At 48.8% G+C, this 18,466-nt stretch overlaps 1 pseudogene; it reads left to right on the top strand.

Moving 5' to 3' along the window:
* The first annotated feature begins 11,305 nt into the window (after positions 1-11,305).
* Positions 11,306-13,056, top strand: LOC122894683 (annotated as a pseudogene).
* Positions 13,057-18,466: the final 5,410 nt, after the last annotated feature.

Genomic DNA, 18,466 nt, shown 5'->3' with positions numbered 1-18,466 from the left:
AGAGGACACCCCAGCTGTGTGTTCTGACTTCCTCTTCCAAGCCACTGAGGCAGCTGGAGGACCGTGAAGATCCTCGGGGTGCAGGAGGAACAGCCAGAAGACCATTTTTTAAAGTATCAATGGGATGCACTCCCAGCGTCCATCCTGGTGGCAGAGGGCACGTGTGAGACCCACAGCAACCCACTTCTACATTCTAGCTCGTTCCTGCAAGAAACTTAAAGAAAACCCAAAGTCATAGCCAGGGTGTCACGGCATCCCTGGCAAATTAAGGGAAGATAAATACAGAGCTTGGAGCAGAATCTCAGTTGATAACAGTGGCTGGAAATGAGTCGAAGTTTGTAGAAAAATTAACAGCAAGGCAAAAAATAAGAAAGAAGTGGGAAGGAAATAATAGATAGAAATAGAGAGATAAATAGCTAATAGAATAATGAATGATGTGACTCCCTGCCCGTCTGCCGTGGGTCAGGGTTCTGGCTGACTGCCAATGCCAGTGCCATCTCTTCACTTGACAGCTTTCTCAACACTACAGAAGACTGGCAGGGGCTCTCAAGACTGCAGAAGACTGGCAAGGGCTCAAGGAACCAACACCCCCCAGCCCTTGGCCAACCTCTGACAAGCTGGAGTATAAACACCCCAGCTCCCTCGCCCCCCCACCGGAAGGGATAATCCCCCACTACATCCTACCTTTTCCACAGGACGGAGCTCCAACTGCCTGTCATGGGAGCTGGCTTCAAAACACCCCTTTCCTGGCTGCCTGCTCCCCCCTCCATCTCATTTCCCCCAGCTCCCTATGGTGCATCTCAGGATCTGCTTCTGGGGCAACCCACACTAAAGCAGTTGGGCACCTGCTGTGCGCCAACCACCAAGCTAGAGATTTTATATGCTGTGCAGATCTGGAGCAGTTTCTGCCGAGAAGGGAAAACAGTCCATGCATCAAGGGAAGACCAGGCCTTTGTTCCAAAGCAAGTGTCCATGAGGACGCGGGGAAGAGTGCTCTTACTCTGAGGCCAAGCCAAGTGAACAGAATGACGGGCCAGATCTCTTTCAGGTAGTGCATCCTCCAACAGAAAAATAACACACATCCAAAGAGGGAGAACCGGGTTTGCCAAGCCTGTCAAACGCATACCCATGGTCTGTGTTGTGCAGCCTTGCTCGGAGACGACATTGCGCTCTCTCTCGTGGTTGGGCTTTAGTCTGCCTGGCTTTTGTAAACCTGCTCCTCGCACCACCACGGGTTAGGGGAAGGAAGGGAAAAGGTCTCTTCACCTCTCCCAAGAAAGGCAAGAGCGAGCTCTAGTTAAGTCTGGGAGCGGGATCATTAGTGTCTCATTAGTGACTCTAATCTCCTGCAAGCACAGAGAAGGCACAAAAACATCTCTGGCTAACCAGGGTTGTAATCGCTGCTGTGCCTGTCAGCAGGGGGGAAACGGGCCATGCTTTGTGGCTTCTTGCAAACAAAAGCTCTCTTCGTTAATGAGGATTCTTAATTTAGGGCAGGAAAAAACTTTTAGGTTATTATTAGGCCACAAATGGAGGCTTGTGTTTCATTTCACTGCCCCACTTAACCAAAAAAAAGCCTTCCGTTTTGCAAATTAAAGAATTATTTTTAAGTGTTAGAGGCCACTGGATAACCTTGAGTAAAACCTCAGGCGTTGGTGCTCAGTCTGCAAATTTAACAAACTGGGGCAAACAGTCCCAAAGGCTTCGTAAGCCCCAACAATCTATGGTTTTGTTCATCTTACCACCTACCCCTCTTAGAGGTCCCTTCAAAACTCCCAGGGTCTTTGGATACTGCTGGGGACCACAGCATCTCCCACTTGCCTGGGATCCCCACCCACGTTCCCCAAAGAGGATTCCATCAGCGAGCTAAGAAGTTCAAAGACGACAGCCAACTCTCCCCTTTGCCAACCATGGGGTGGAGGGGGAGATAATCAGGTCTATCGGTTCCATACACTAAGTGATCCAGTATGGTCCAAGGCCTCTCCTAGCTGAATTAACACAAACCATCCCCTTAGGAGGAAGTTCACGGGCACTGGAGAGGGACAGCCCTGCATTATGGAGGCTTTAAAACCCATACTCATAAAATGTGATAGGAAAATTCATCATTGAGGTTCATGACCCACAAAATCTGCAGTGTCTCTGTCATGGATGCTTTTCATGTTCTCTGCAGAGCAGTAAGTGGGCGACCCCAGCAGAACTGGGGGGTTGAGCAACTTCCTGAATAAAAATAAGAGATGGGAATGGCGTGCCCCCGTCAGGGACCCCCGCCCAGGCTGGAGAACCAAACCCCAGGCTCACAAGGGGACTCCTCCTGGAGTCACCTCAAGATGCCTGGCTACACACAAAACGAGATTGGTGGCATTGGGTTAAAAAAAAAAAAAAAAAGAAAAAGAAAAGAAAGGGGTTGAGTGCAGTTCTACCACCAGGTTTTTTGGGTTTTCCTTTTCAACATCTGTCCTGGCAGTGGTGCAAGTGACCTTATAAAGACCTGATACCCTCGTGGGTTCTCTGTTTGTTTGGGGTCACCATGGAGACAATGCAGGGTGTCCCTTGAGGGCTCTGGTGCTGCATTTATTCCCCTGGCTTTTGGTTCTTCACCCCAAAGCTATCCACCATGTCGAAAACTAACACTTACTGTCCTCGGGAGCCTGGATCAGGCCTTGGGGGAGTCAGGAGAGGCCACCATGTGCTGAGCTAGGAGCCAGGAGTCACAAGGGGGGGAAAATTCCCTGCATTCCAGGACTTTGTGCTCTGGAAAGTCCCTTACTTCCCACTGCTTTCCCAGTTTCTCCCAGTCACACCTCCCAAACCCACTCCCTTTCCCTGTCCTCTGACTCACTGAATGGCACCCACATCCCCCAATCCCCCAAGGAAGTCAGAAGCCTGGGAGTCATCTCTGACTCCTCTATTCCTTCCCACGTATTCAATCAACCAACATCTTCTTCTGGATCCTCTTTATCTTCTGGATCCTCTTCAATTTTCCCTCTGTTCACTCAGGGATGCTGAGTGCAGAGGGTTGTACAGGGTGAGCACTGTCCAATTTAAGTATTTAAGTATAAGTCACCTGGTGACTAATTTAAGTATTAGTCACCCTGTGGCCCCCTCAAGAACGGTGCCCCCTGGAGTTGTGCAGTGGCAAAAAGCACTTTACATTCCTCTCCTTTCTGCTTCCATCACCTTAGCTCAGACCCCCATTTCTGGAAAAGAGACAGCCTGGGGTAGAGGAGGACACCAGTGCTACCTGACACGACTTGCCCCACCCATCCAGCCTCCATGGAGTCCTTTATCAAAAAGGCATGTCCTGTCACATCACCCCCTGCCTCACACCCTCCGTTGACTCCCCACTCTCCGTAAGACAAAATGCAAACTCCCTCACCAGGCTTACGAGACTAAAAGGCCTAGCACAACCCGGCCCTGCTTCCTTCTTGAACTTCAACCTAGACCTACACAACCACCACAGGAAACCTGCTGCAGGCACCGCTCACCATTAGAGGCTCTCCCATACCATGGCTCACTGTTAGAGCTTTACACATGCTATTGCCTCCGCCTAGACCTACAAACCCAGCCGCCCTCTGTCCTACCTCTGCCCCTCACTCCATGGCTTATCTGACCTTCTAGGCATCCCTGAAGGCCCAACTCCCACATCACCTCTTCCAGGCTGTACTCCCTGACCAGCCTGGCATGAGTCCCCATGACCCCGACTTGAGTCTAGTTGACTGCTTCACTACTGGGCGTTTTAGGACCAAAAGCTGCGCTCTGTAAATAGCTGTTGCATGCCAGAAAGGGTCTCCCAAGGCCCACTCCTCAGCAGATAACTGAGGAACTTTCTGCTGCAACTCTTCCCCAAAGAATTATTTCTCTGCAGTGTCACCACCTCGGGTACTTCTGGTATGCTCTGGAAATCTCACCAGCTCAGGCTGGGCTCTGCCCTTCCTTCTGAGCCAGCTTCCCCTTCGCCTCTCTGCTCCTACCCCATAGCTTGGCCGCCCCAGCTCAAGCTTCCTCAGCGAGCCTGCCTGTTTCTGCAGCCCCACAGCTGCCCTGTTCAGATACCATCTCTTCCGTAAGGCTGGTTCCTGCCCCCAAATAGAAACTCCTGGTGGGGAGCCAAAACCCAGTCATCCTGCAAAGTTGCCACCAGCTCCTTGGAAATAAAGGAAATCCCTGGGGGCGCCTGGGTGGCTCAGTGGGTTAAAGCCTCTGTCTTCAGCTCAGGTCATGATCCCGGGTCCTGGGATGGAGCCCCACATCGGGCTCTCTGCTCAGCAGGGAGCCTGCTTCCTCCTCTCTCTCTGCCTGCCTCTCTGCCTACTTGTGATCTCTGTCTGTCAAATAAATAAATAAAATCTTAAAAAAAAAAAAAGACCCCTATCCTGCCCCAGCCTCTCTCTCTCTTCTCCCAAGCTTCCTGACTTATTGGTGAACCTGTTGCACTCTACTGCAAAATACTTCTTGCTCTGTTCACATTGCAAAGGGCACATTTAATGAAGTACAAGACATCCCCTTTCCTCCAAACATCCTTCCATGTTCTCAGTAATAACGACACTTTGCCTTTGCATGAAGCCCACTGGCTCGAATTCGCAGAGGGAGCAGACCTTCCTACGCCCCGGCGGAGTCTCTCCCAGAAGAAGCTAGCTGGGCAGATGGGAGCTCAGAGCCCCCCCAGGTGTCCTGCTCTGTTCCTAACTGAGCCTGCAGCTCGAGGCCCCTGGCTCCCAAGGGCCGACAGTGATGCTAGTGACATTATTTTTTCTAACCAAGACTTGGGAAGCGGCTCAGTGAGCTCCAGCACAGAGAAGGACCCTGGGAACTACTCGGCAAAGGGTTCAAAGTGGGCTCCTCTCTGCTAGAGATGTGGCACATGGGGGCGGGATGTCGGCTATGTTGGGGAGAGCAGGTGTTCAGGAAAGGGACTGGAAAGCTCCATCAGCCCTGGTTGGCTGCTACAGGCACTGGGCTTCTGTATACACGGCCACCGTTTCTGAGACTTCCTGCATACCAAGAGCTTTTCCCGTCTCACCTGCTGTATTCCTCCAGCCGGCCTCTGCGGCAGGAATTATGATGAACTCCAGCCAGCAGGTAAAGACACTGGGGCTCAGCGTGGCTGTGACTCACCAGCATCGCACAGCCTGTAGGGGAAAGCGGAGAGCGCTGGGACTCTCCGTCAGGCTGTCCCACACCGGATCCGTGGCCTCACCCACCATGCCACAGCACACCACACAAGCTGTGGACTGCAGAAAGTCTGTGGCTCGAACACATAATGAATTAAAACGAATTTCTAATTCGTTTCGGAATTTCTAATTCTAATTCGGAAATGCTAATCAAAACCACTTCACACCCATTAGAATGGCTATCGTCAAAGATTAAAAAAAAATAATAATAAGAGAAATTGACAGGTGTTGTGAGGATGCGGAGAATTGGGAACCCTTGTGGGGAACCTTAAGGCAGCTCCTCAGAAAAGCAAACACAGCATTACCGTTTGACCCAGCAACGCCACTTCCGGGCGTCTACCCCGAAGAATGGAAAGCAGAGACTCAAAGACATCTGGGATCTGGGTACACCCGAGCAGGCAAGCTCACGGACACAGAAGGTGGACAGGCAGCTGCCGGGGCGGAGGGAGGGGGCAGCTCGTGTCACATGGGTGCAGGATGTCAGTTTCTGCGAGACGGAAAGTCTCGGAAGTGGACGGCGGTGCTGGCCCCACCGCAAGGTCCACGCAGCTAATCTCACAGAACTGTACCCTTCAATCAGTGAGGATGGTGAGTGTTCTGTTATGTATTTGACCATAATGGAAAAGTCAAAAAAAAAAAAAAGTTAAAATGCTGACTGTCATGTCATGTATATTTTGTCACAATTTCTTTTTTTTTTTTTTTTAAGTTTTTTGTTCATCTTTTGAGTAATCTCTACACCCACCATGGGGCTCGAACTCATGAACCTGAGATCAAGAGTTGCCTGGTCCACTGACCGAGCCAGCCAGGCGCCCTGTTTTGCCACAGGGCCCCAACCCCGACGCCCTGGCCACAGTTTCTTCAAAATTGTGGGTGGCCCAGAGAGGAGAAGCTGCCTTTCCGTCCGCCTTCCCTGAGCCTGTTTGTGCTCTCCCTCTCTGGCCGTGGCCGGGCATCCCAAAGGCACTGCGGGGCACGAGCTCACGCCAGAGCCAGAGGAAGCGGCTCTGCTCCTTCTGCCTTTTCCGTTTTTCTCTCTCCACTGCTCAAGGCCAACCTGCCTCTTCCATACTTTTCAGCCAGAAGGTGGTACCTGGGCCGAAAAGCTCGTGAAAAGGCTTTGTGACGACAGATCGGGCCGTGAGGATGTGCAGAGGCGACAAGATGCCATCTCTGAGAAATAGTCTCTGTCACCCACTGGCTGCCCTTTTCACTTGGGCCTTCCTCGTCCCTGGACACAAACCCGTCTCCTCTCTGGCTCTCTGGCGCCATCTTGTGTGACTTCTTAAATAGCCACAAAGGGTTTTGGGGGTTTTTTTGGTTTTTGTTCTGGGGTGGGGTTTTTTTTGTTTTTTTTTTTTTTTATTTTTGGTCTTCATCTTTAGTAGCAGCATTTTTATTTTTTATTTTTTATTTTTCATTAACATATAATGTATTATTTGTTTCAGGGGTACAGGTCTGTGATGCATCCGTCTTACACAATTCACAGCACTGACTAACACACGCCCTCCCCAGTGTCCATCCCCCAGCCACCCCTCCCTCCCACCACCCGCCTCCCCTCCAGCAACCCTCAGTTTGTTTCCTGGGATTAAGAGTCTCTTATGCTTCGTCTCCCTCTCTGGTTTTGTCTTGTTCCTTTTTTTTTTTTTTCTCTCTCTTCTCCCATGATCCTCTCCCTTATTTCCCAAATTCCACATATCAGTGAGATCGTATGACAACTGTCTTTCTCTGATTGACTTATTTCAGTAGCAGCATTTTTTTTTAAATATTTTATGTATTTATTTGACAGAGAGATAGAGAGCACAAGTAAGCAGAGCGGCAGGCAGAGGTAGAGAGGGAAGCAGGCTCTCTGCTGAGCAGGGAGCCCAATGCAGGGCTTGATCCCGGACCCTGGAATCATGACCTGAGCCAAAGGCAGACGCGTAACCGAATGAGCCACCCGGGTGTCCCAGCAGCAGCATTTTTAAAGAACAAAATAGTTCTCAAAGTTTTATTGCAGCAGAATTTCTGTAATACAATGTTGTTATTATTATGTTGTTTCCAACAACAATGTAATAATAATAATATTCTAGAAGAAAATCAACTTTACCCATTGTTCTAGCACCAAGTGGCCAAGGTTCCCACCCACCCCCAGCATATTCATAGACGTTTCAAAGATAATCTGAAGGGTAGAATTTGACTTTATCCCCCTTGCTCTTCGTATTGCTTTCAATAGAAAAACTCACTGTGGGATAAAAATGAAGAAAGAAGCAGTTTGTGTTGAAAGTTCTATCTGAGCCAGAAAAGGAGCAGCATCAGTAAAATATGTCATAAACTCTTCTCTTTGCCTGTCTGGGCTCAGCACTGCCAGTGGGCATAGCCCCACCGCAGCAATTAGAACTGTCCTCCTAACAAAAACGCAAATGTGGTCCAGGGGCAGCCCCAGAAAGCCAATGACAGAATCCACACCTCCCGACCTACTGGTCTGTGCAGCGGGGCATGTTGCTAAAGCAAACGAGTGTCTCAAAGAGGAAGGAGAGGGAGCCAGTTACACGCAACTGCGCAGAGGCATGAGTTGCTGGTTCACGGAACGAATCGAGTACCAGGATTTTAAGCACCAGCACAAAGCTTCACCAAGCCTTTCTTATTCCTGTGGAAATGCAAGTTGCTTTCAGCAAGTGACACAGAGAAAAAAGCAAGCAAGCAAGCCACTTTGGTGTTATAATCCCACCTTGGGTTATCAATGCCACTGAGAGGGCTTTAAAACATCCACTCTCCGCACAGGAGGCCTCAAGATGAAGAGAGACTTTCGGGACTCAGAAGGGGGCTTTGTTCTGGAGATCCAGGTCCCTTCTCCACTGACCGAGTCCACAGAGAGCCTACAGAGTTCAAACAGAACAGAACAGCAAGAGGACCCTGGGAAGGGAAGGACGCAGGGGCCGTCCACATTTGCAGGCAAGCTTTCTGCCAAAGATTGACAAAAGCAAATCCCTGCGACTTGAAGTAGAGAAAATCTCAAAAGGAAAACACACCACTTCCCCGGTGAGATGGAAGCCGGGTGGAGGCCTCATTTTTTTTTTTCCTTTAAATACATGTCACATTTCCCAAAAATGCACGAGATGTCATCCCTGCAGTAAAACAAGTCAGGCTTTGAGGTCAGGGAGCCCTGAGTTTAAAAACCTGCCCATGACTTCAAACAGCTTCAGCAGCACCCCTGGGCCCTGGGATCCTCATCTCCACATCAAGACAAATAAAATCTGCCTCGGGGGACTGAAATGAACCCAGGTGAAGCAGCCCTAGGAGAGAGCGTGGCTCGAGCCGGTGTTCAGTAAGTGGTGGGTGCCATCTTGAAGATGATGAAGATGTTGATGATGATGGTGGTGGCAATGGGGGCCATCCTACTGTTCCACTCCTGCTAGACTCCCATCCTTGCACACAAACCTGCCCTCTTCTAACTGGCACTCACACTCAGTAGCTGTAGCTAACTTCCACTGAGCACGGACTATGGGCCACGCACCAGACAATAAGTTGTTTCACTTCGTTTGCAGGGCCCCCAAAGAAAGCTACAGCTAATGCCCCCCACTTTACAAGTGAGGAAACAGGTTCAGGGAGGTCGGGTAATGCATTGGTCAGGGTAGGCTAACCACTATCACAAAAAAAAAAAAAAAAAAAACCAAAGCCTCAGTGACTTAACATAGTCAAAGCCTAGGTCTCCCCCACATCCCTGCGGGCAGAGGGCCTGAAACAAAGGACTTACCCAGCCATCATTCAGGGACCCAGGCTCCTTCCATATTGTGACTCCCCCACCTCCTACACTGAGCTGCCACTTAATCCTTGGCAATTAGATAGCAAGCAGGAGGGAGAGAGTGAGAAAACCCGTGGCTCTTCCTCCCCTCAACTCAAGGTGACCCTTGACACTTCTGCTCACAGTCCACCAGCTAAAACTAGTTTCTCAGGCCCTCCTAGAGGCAAGAGGCTGGGGAATAGCTTATCTGTGCTCCCGGGAAGAGAAGGAAAGAAATAGATACTGGTGAACAATAGTTTCTACCACAATAAACCTGCCTAAGATCATGCAGCCAGTAAGAACCTAGACCCTCACCTCTTTATCACTGAGCTACATGCCATCTGGGGAACTGTGGAGGTTCTAAAACAGGGCTCCCAAATTCTGTCCTGTTCTTCCAGTCAAAATGTAGGGTCAATGTCAAACCTGGGTCCTGTTAGTCCTTGACTAACAGAATACAGCAAAAATGACACAATGACCATGTCCAGTTTCTGAAGACACTGGCAAGCTTCTACTACCTATCTCTTGGGATACTCTTTCTAGGAATCCAGTTATCCCATTGCGAGGAAGCCCAAGCTAGTCTATATGGAGAGATCATCTGTATTTGTTCCAGCTAACAACCAGTGGGAGGTTCTAGCCATCATCTAGAATCATTCACTGGATGTGTGAGTGAAGACACTTCCAGATGATTCCAACCCTCAGCAGTCAAGTCATCGCCAGCATTTCAGTCTTCCTAGTTGAAGCCCCAGACACCATGGAGCAGAGACAACACCATGGCTGTGCCCAGCCTGAATTCCTGACCCACAGAATCTGTGAGCATAAGAAAATGGGTGATTGACACCACTAAGTATTAGGGTGGTTTGTTATGCAGCAATGATAACTGGAAAACGAACTTATTTAAGAATTTCATGTTGGGGGGCGCCTGGGTGGCTCAGTCTGTTAAGCACCTGTCTAAGGCTCAGGTCATGAACTTGGGGTCCTGGGATCACGTCCCACATCAGGCTCCCTGCTCAGTGGGGAGTCTGCTGCTCCATCTCCCCATATCCTTCCTCACCACCACCCCCCACATGTGTGCTTGCTCTCTTTCATATAAGTAAAATCTTTTTCAAAAATTTCATTTCAAATAGTCAAACAGATTCTATTACTACTGGGGGGAGGGGGAGGCTTCCAGAATCTTTAAAAAAAATTTTTTTTGAAGATTTTATTTATTTATCTGAGGGAGCGAGAAAAAGAGAGCACAAGGGGGATTGGGCACTCATTGGGGAGCCCAACGCAGGGCTCCAGTCCCAGGACCCTGGGATCATGACCTGAGCTGAACGCAGATGCTTAACAGACTGAGCCACTCAGACGCCCCCAGAATCCTTTTTATTTTTGTTCTTGTGCTATTTGATATTTTCCTCTGCAATAAAAATTATCCATAACAAAAATTTATAACTCATCATAAGCGGAAAAAATGTTTTAATGGTATACCCTCTGCTTAATCACTAAACCCCATTGCCCCCTGTGTAATCCTGTCCCTTGACTTTGCCAAGCAATGAGACTCCTTGGTCTACTGTAAATCGGGGTGGCTATGCAGATCCTAGAGGTCCTCGTTCCAGGAACATATCAGTGGCGTTAGCCGTCATCTCTGAATCTCCTCTTCGAAGCACTAAACCAGCTTCGGTGAGGATGAGCAGGGACTTGGGTCAGCTCCAGCCGTGCACGCGAAAATAACACTAGGAAGGGGGCCTCCTTCCTGGCTATGAGTAAAACAGGGCCCAGAGATGGTTTGCGAAAGGTTGCCAAAGACACCAGGACGCTGCCTGCCTTTGGGCCACGGCTCATGCGGTTTCCCTATGTGGTGTGCCCTTCCCAGGCACAGAAGACTAACCATGGAAGTGAAAGTTCAAGAAAAGGAAGATGGCAGTGCCCAGCAACCATGAGGAGAGGGGACACGGGGACCCCAAGGAGCAGCCAGACTCGGGCACTACAGCCCATCCCCACACACTCTCTCCTTGTGTCTCCCGACAGGCTGGGTCGGAGGATGTGTACGGCTTCCAGAAAAAGCAGCACTGCAGGAATCCCCTCACACAGATGCATCTTTTCAGGACCGTCCATAAGCCGTGGGGGACATTTCAGCACTTAACCTTCCTCCAGCGCCTGCAAGTCACACAACTGGACGGAAGCCTCAACCAGCAAGTAAAACGGAAGTGAGACCTGCGCCTTTTTCTTTCCTGGAAAAAACACCTTTGGGTCAGGCCACAGCAGACATCTAGGTCCTGAGACCTCCTCCACCCCCCAGCCTGCCTCTGTCCGCAAAGCCAAAGGAAAAAGAACTAACTGCTGAAGCTGGAACCAGCTTCCAGAAAGCCATGGGGAGACCTGAAGTGGCGTCTGGATGATTTGCGAGGAATTCTGGCTCCGCTGTCCAGTATCCAACTCACAGCTCTCCGCTGGGTTTGCAGGCTCAGGGACCTTCTGACTGGCCCTGCTTTCTACTTCCTTTTCTTGTAGCAGGCCTTGCATCCTGTGCCACCAACTCCAACCATTAGTTTTTTGAGGCATCATTGGATTCAGACATGAATAGGACAAAAAACTGACCTCTGGTTCATGGACAGATCAGTCCGTGACTGACGGTGTCCTTGGCCACTTGCTGTGCTATTCCAGGACATGCCCTTCCAGCCGGGGTTGGGGGAGGGGGGGAAGAGGTAAGCCCACTCCACCTGCAGGAGCCCTGGGGGCCTTCCACATTTCCCTGTATACCTGCTGCTTTACCCCGTTAAGAGGATCAGCATCGTCAGCAGGTAGGTCAGAACCATTTTGGAAGCCATCCCACCTGTCATGCATGGAACAGCAGCTACTGGCAGACTCCATGCTGGAACATTTATTTCTTCCAGGAAGAATCCTCTACTCTTGCCAGTTTCCCCCATTTCAATGCCCTGACCTGGGGACTCTACACAGACTCTCCCGAGGCTACCGCCTGAGGTTGGTCACCCACCCAGCCCTGTGCAGGGGCACTGCCCTGCACCACTGCCTAGCCTTCACTGGCCCATCCTCAGCGGCCCCCAGCCTGGATGTCAGCACATGGACCTTCCCCGTCATCTCCCTCCCCATCAACCTGTGTATTTCCTATCGTGACTTTCCGTTCTCCAGGGATGCAGACCGGAAGAGCTCCCAGATGCTGCTCTTCCCCAGCCCTCCGGTACCTGCCCTGCTCCCACTGCTCCCATTCACCTGTGCTAAATGGCCCCCAGCTAGAAGGGGGCCAGGAAAGAGCCTCAGAGTTGACATCACATGGGCATGTGGGAAGGAAACAGAAACAGAAAACATTCAGGGAGACTCACAATTTTTGCTATCCCTTTGCTGTTAGACAAGAATATTCTGGTAATTCAGGAGCTCAAGAAGAGAGATTGCTGCGTCTGGTACAAGACTAGAATCATCTGGTGCTCAGTGATCACCTGATGACGTCTTTCATGGTAACCTCCAAAAGTCTTCCCAAATAAGACAGAGGTTGGCCCAGGTGATTAGGATGAGAACAGTTTTCTCTTTAAAGGTCTTTATATATTTCTTTCTCCAATTCCCTTTCCCCCAATTGTTTTTCTTCCTCATGCAGATATACAAGTGCACCTCTTCCCCCCTGGCCCCTAGTGCACGCGCACATGCACACACACTCACAACGTTCTCATACATATTCTCAACCACGTATCTCCCCAGTGTAGAACACCAAGGATGCGAAGGGAGAATCCCAAGCAGCTGCCTTGGCACTCTCAGACGGGACTGCCAGCCCCTAGCCCATCCCCATTACCCATCAGCATTTCAAAAACTCTAAGGAATCAAAGGCATCTTTATAGTTCACTTTTTAAACACAGGAGGTATCCCGAGGCACCTGGCTGGCTCAGTCCAGGAGAGAGCACGTGACTCTTAATCTTAGGGTGGTGAGTTCGAGCCCCATGTTGGGCGTGGAGCCTACTTAAAATTAACAGTAATACTAAGTAAATACAATACAATACAGGGGGTGTCTGAGGTATTTCTTTCTGAAAGGTGGGCGCTAGACCGCAGACCTGCCCATCCTCCTCTGACCCATGTTCCCCTCGGTCGCTGCTGCCGATCAGCAGGCCCTTTGCTGTCCGGCTTCTCAAGACCGAATGAGAAGGGAAATCAGAAGAGAAGTGAGCTGGCCTCGCCAGCCACATAGCTCACATTCTTGTCCCTTTAGTGAAAAACACCATTTCTCTCCTGGCAACTTCTAAAGTCAGAAGTTAGCCTCCATACACCCACTGGCCTTAAGAGCCAGAAGCATGGGTTGGCCTCTGCTTGTGTTGTGTCTGGTTCCAGGCGCTGTGCAAGTGTCCCTGTCGCCAGGTATGGCTTAAATGGGATGTTTTAAGTACTCAATCTCCAGGGGCATATTGCCATGTTGGAATTCATTTTGGGAAGTTTAGGTGACATTTAAACATTTGAACAGCAATGTACCTGTTCTCGGAAGTTTCTAAAGCAATTGCAGATAACAGCTGACCTGTTTCTACTTATCTGTAATATTATCTCTTGGCTGTATCCATGTTCTGGGCAAAATGGCACAGGAATATCTGAAAAGTATAGCTCTACCTTGTTGCAGCCCTCAGATTTGTAGACTGTCTCCATTCTCTTTTCCTGCTGTAGTAAGCCAGTATATAAGGGAAAAAAGAAAGCACAAATGGAAGCACATTATAGGAGAAAAACTATCAGCTTGGACCACGTGAAATCGCCGATATTAGTCATGTTCAACCTAAAAAATAGAGCAATTTCATATGGTTCAACCTAGTAACAAGGGAGATTTGATGAGGGCTTACTGTGTTGCGGTCCATGATAGACATACATGCTCACATTTAATCCTCCGGTCCACCTGGGAAGGGCATTTCGATTCCCATTTCACACAGGAGGAAGCACACTGGAGGAGAACTTGAAGATCACTCAACTGGTCAAAAATTCACAAACGTGAAAATGACCAAAGAAATCATGGGACCAACCCCCTCACCTTACAGATAGGATGGCCATAGGCTGCACATGGTCTGACTCTCACATGGACAGGAAAGTGTGTGGAGAACTGCCATCAAGCGTTCTTGAGAACCCTGGGCGTTCTTTGTCTCTCCCTGGTCTCACCGCGCTAAGTCTCAACTTGACCTCACTTGGTGTAACCAAGTAAGGAGAAGAGTCATCTCTGCATATCAAAAACTAGAACATTTCTGGAATGCCTGGGTGGCTCTGAAGGTTAAGCATCTGCCTTCGGCTCAGGTCATGATCCCAGGGTCCTGGGATCGAGTCCCACATCGAGCTCCTTGCTCAGCAGGAAGCCTGCTTCCCCCTCTGTCTGCCCCTCCCCCTGCTTGTGTGTGTGCTCTCCATCTCTGACAAATAAATAAAATCTTTTAAAAAAAGAAAACTTGAACCTTTCTAAATGCCCCCCAAAAGGGCATTAAATACCCTAAATTATGTTGCATCTTTTAAATGGAATACTATGGAACCTTCAAAAATAACGTTATGGTCAGGGCACCTGGCTGGCTCAGTTGTGAAGCGTGGGACCCTTGGTCCCAGGGATGGGAGCTCGAGTCCCACGCTGGACGTAGAGATGACTTAAAAATAAAATCTTTTTTAAAAAAATACGGTCGTGGGGCGCCTGGGTGGCTCAGTGGGTTGGGGCCTCGCCTTCGGCTCAGGTCATGATCCCAGGGTCCTGGGATCGAGCCCCGCATTGGGCTCTCAGCTCAGCAGGGAGCCTGCTTCCTCCTCTCTCTCTGCCTGCCTCTCTGCCTGCTTGTGATCTCTGTCAAATAAATAAATAAAATCTAAAAAAAAAAAAAATGCTTAAAAATATTTTTAAAAAATACAGTTGTGGGCACCTGGGTGGCTCAGTTGGTTGGGCAACTGCCTTCGGCTCAGGTCATGATCCTGGAGTCCTGGGATCGAGTCCCACAACAGGCTCTCTGCTCGCCAGGGAGTCTGTTTCTCCCACTGACCTCTCTCCTCTCATACTCTCTCTCTCATTCTCTCTGTCTCTCAAATAAATAAAAATTATATATATTTTTAAAAATCCGGTCGTATACCTGGAAACATGAAAAAATGTCAAGTTATTATTAGGCTAAATTACAAAAGATGTTGGCAAAAGTGTTTCTGTGGTAGGAGTCAACCGTGTAAAACACCAAGAGATAGCTTCAAAGAGAGACTGGAAGAACATACACCAAGATGCTCACTGACAGTTCTGCTAAGCACTGGGATCGTGGTTTTTAGTTTCTCCTTTCTGCTTTCCTACAGTGAATTTTTTTTTTAAGAGAATGGAGGGAAATTCAAAAAGATTTTCCTAAAGAAACAGTACAAAACTCAGCAAAGAATGCTCTCCTGCTTCCACGTAATGGCACCCAGTGAAGCTCCCAGTATTTCCAAGGATCCTGGGTCCTGTAGGCCCGACTCTTTCATGTCTGTGCACCCTCTGATGGAGAAAGCAGCGCCTCCATAATAAGACAGGGCTTCCTGTGATTACAGAAGAATAGTAAAACTTTCAAGAAAATGACAGATCCCTCATGCTTTCCTAGACAAAAACAGAGACTGCTTTCAAATGCTAATTCCTAGCACCATCTAATACACATTGGGGTAGGCTAACTTGTGGCTCTAGGGGCCACCTTTCCCCTACTGAATGTCACAAGGTCTCTTGCCTGTCCTGCCTCTGCTGAGTGCCAGGTAGCTCTTGTATGGAAACAGGCTATGCCCTTGTGCACAGAAAACCCATCATTTTGATGTGCTCAAGAGTCCCAGGGGCACCTGGGTGGCTCAGTCAGTTAAACATCTGCCTTTGGCTCAGGTCACGATCCCAGGGTCCAGGAATTGAGCCCCGCATCAGGCTCCCGCTCAGTGGAGAGTCTGCTTGTCCCTCTGCCTCTGTCCCTCCCCCAGCTCATATGCACTCTCCCTCTCTGTCTAAAATAAATAAAATATTTAAAAAAAATTTTTTTAAAGTCCCACTCCTTCACACCCTCACCCATCCCTTCTTCTAGGCTCTGGATCCTTAGTGCTGAGGACTTAGAGAAGGTATAAAAGACAAATGTCTCCTTACTGGACTAGATCTGGTCACAGTCCTATATTGGTTGACACGGCTTCTCTGACCAGCCCTGAGTAGGCTCTCCTGATCTCCAGCACTCCTTCTCCAAGACCACTGTATTGTTATCTATTGGTGTGTAGCAAATTACCCCAAATGTGTCCACTTAAAACAACAAATATTTATTCTCTCAGTTCCTGTGGGTAAGGAACCTGAGCATGTCTTTTATTTTTTTAAGATTTTATTTATTTATTTGATAGCCAGAGATCACAAGCAGGCAGAAAGGCAGGCAGAGAGGGAGACAGAGGGAAGCAGGCTTCCTGCTGAGCAGAGAGCCCGATGTGAGGCTCGACTCCAGGACCCTGGGATCATGACCTGAGCCAAAGGCAGAGGCTTTAACCCACTGAGCCACCCAGGTGCCCTGGAACGTGAGCATGTCTTAACTGTGTCCTCCAGCTTAGAGTATCTCGCAAGGTTGTATTCAAGGTGTCAACCAAGGCTGGTATCTCATCTGAAGACTTGGGAAGGATCTTCTTTCAAACCCCCTCACTGGCTATTGGCTAGAGGCACTACATGAGCCTCACTACATGAGCCTCTCCACAGAGCAGCTAACAAAATGGCAGCTGGCTTCATCAGAGTTAGTAAGCAAGAAGAGCCAGGGTGAACGAGTACAAACAAAATGGAAGCCACAGTCTCTTTGGAACCTAATCTCAGAAGTGACAACACGGGTGCCTGGGTGGCTCAGTGGATTAAGCCTCTGCCTTCAGCTCAGGTCACGATCTCAGGGTCCTGGGATCGAGCCCCACATCAGGCTCTCTGCTCCGCAGGGAGCCTGCTTCCTCTCTCTTTCTCTCTGCCTGCCTCTCTGCCTACTTGTGATCTCTCTGTCAAATAAATAAATAAAATCTGTTTAAAAAAAAAGAATAAAAAGAAGTGACAACTCTTCACTTCTGCCACTTTCCTGTTAACATAGGCTCAGGGCAGGAAACAAGAGCTCAGAATCCCTGGAGGTTATCAAAACTCCACAGAGCCAAGGGGAGAAGCAAGCAACCAAGAACCCAAATTCTGAACTGGGAGAATCAGGCTAGAGGCCCAGAAATCATGACCAGGGATATTTGAATCCTTTCCTGGGAAGGTTGGAAAAGGCTCCATCTCCTCAACCCCATCTCCCCTTCCAGAGGGACTTCAGGCCCCTTCCGATGACCAGTAAAATCTATTTCTCCACCCCCATATTCTTTGACTCTTTCCCAGAAAACAAAAGAGAAACGGGATTTTTTCTGTGAAAGATTAAGGAGAACATTTCACTGCAAGTCACAGCACAGAAACATCAGAACTACTTTCAGGATGACTCCAGCAGAACCTCCCGCAAGAAGATCAAAGACCCCTTGATTATCAGCAATAAATACATGGTTGCAAATGAGTTCCCAAGCCTGGCTGTTTGTTTGACTATGAGTTCATGAAACCTGAGCACATAAAATATTTTCGGCTAAGTATTTTTTTATTTAAAATATATAGGGGCGCCTGGGTGGCTCAGTGGGTTAAAGCCTCTGCCTTCGGTTCAGGTCATGATCCCAGCGTCCAGGGATCGAGCCCCGCATCCGGCTCTCTGCTCAGCGGGGAGCCTGCTTCCTCCTCTCTCTCTGCCTGCCTGCCTCTCTGCCTGCTTGTGATCTCTGTCTGTCAAATAAATAAATAAAATCTTTAAAAATATATATAAAGTTGTTAAATTCCACCATACTTTAATAGTTACTTGCGGCTAGCTCAAGCATGTATACGTTTTATATGAGGAAATACAGCCCCAATTCCAAGGTCCAATGATATAAAAGAATATGTATACTACAATCACCTCTTGGGTTTCATACCCTTATATTCTGGTACCTGAGTTTGGAATGTTTTTTAAAAGATTTATTTATTTTAGAGAGAGTGCGGGAGCAGGGGGAGGAGCAGCTGAGCGGGAGGGAGAGAATCTCCAGCAGACTCCCCGCTGAGCACAAAACCTGAGGCGGGGCTCAATCTGGTGACTCTGAGATCATGATCTGAGCCAAAATCAAGAGTCCGATGCCGAACCAGCTGAGCCACCCAGTCGCTCCCACAGTACCACTGTTTTTAAATTTTTTTTATTTTTGAAGTGTCAAAACAATGATTTTATCCAGTAAAAAATAAGTAGTGTCCCCAGATCAGGAAAATACAAAAAAGTGGAGCTTCTGCATCTGACAGGAATGAGGCCAGAGTTCAGCTGCCTCCCCTCCCTTCAGATTTCTTGGGGCCCCCTGGGGACCCTAGGACTCCATGGGACACAAAGTCATGTTCAAAATTAATCTGCAGTTTCAAGATCCAACACTAGAGGGCAGAATGCTGAGCCTAAACTGAGCTCCAGATTCATTATTCTATTTGTGTTCAGGATGATAAAGATTCCCACTGCAAGTGACATTTTTAAAGAATCCATTTTCAGATCACAAAGTTTAACTCTTTTGGAAACATAGGTCTCTGTTA

Source organism: Neovison vison, chromosome 13, assembly GCF_020171115.1.
Source record: "Neovison vison isolate M4711 chromosome 13, ASM_NN_V1, whole genome shotgun sequence".
NCBI lineage: Eukaryota > Metazoa > Chordata > Mammalia > Carnivora > Mustelidae > Neogale > Neogale vison.
Note: the sequence above shows the minus strand (reverse complement) of the source record. Positions and strands in the feature narration are given on the sequence as shown.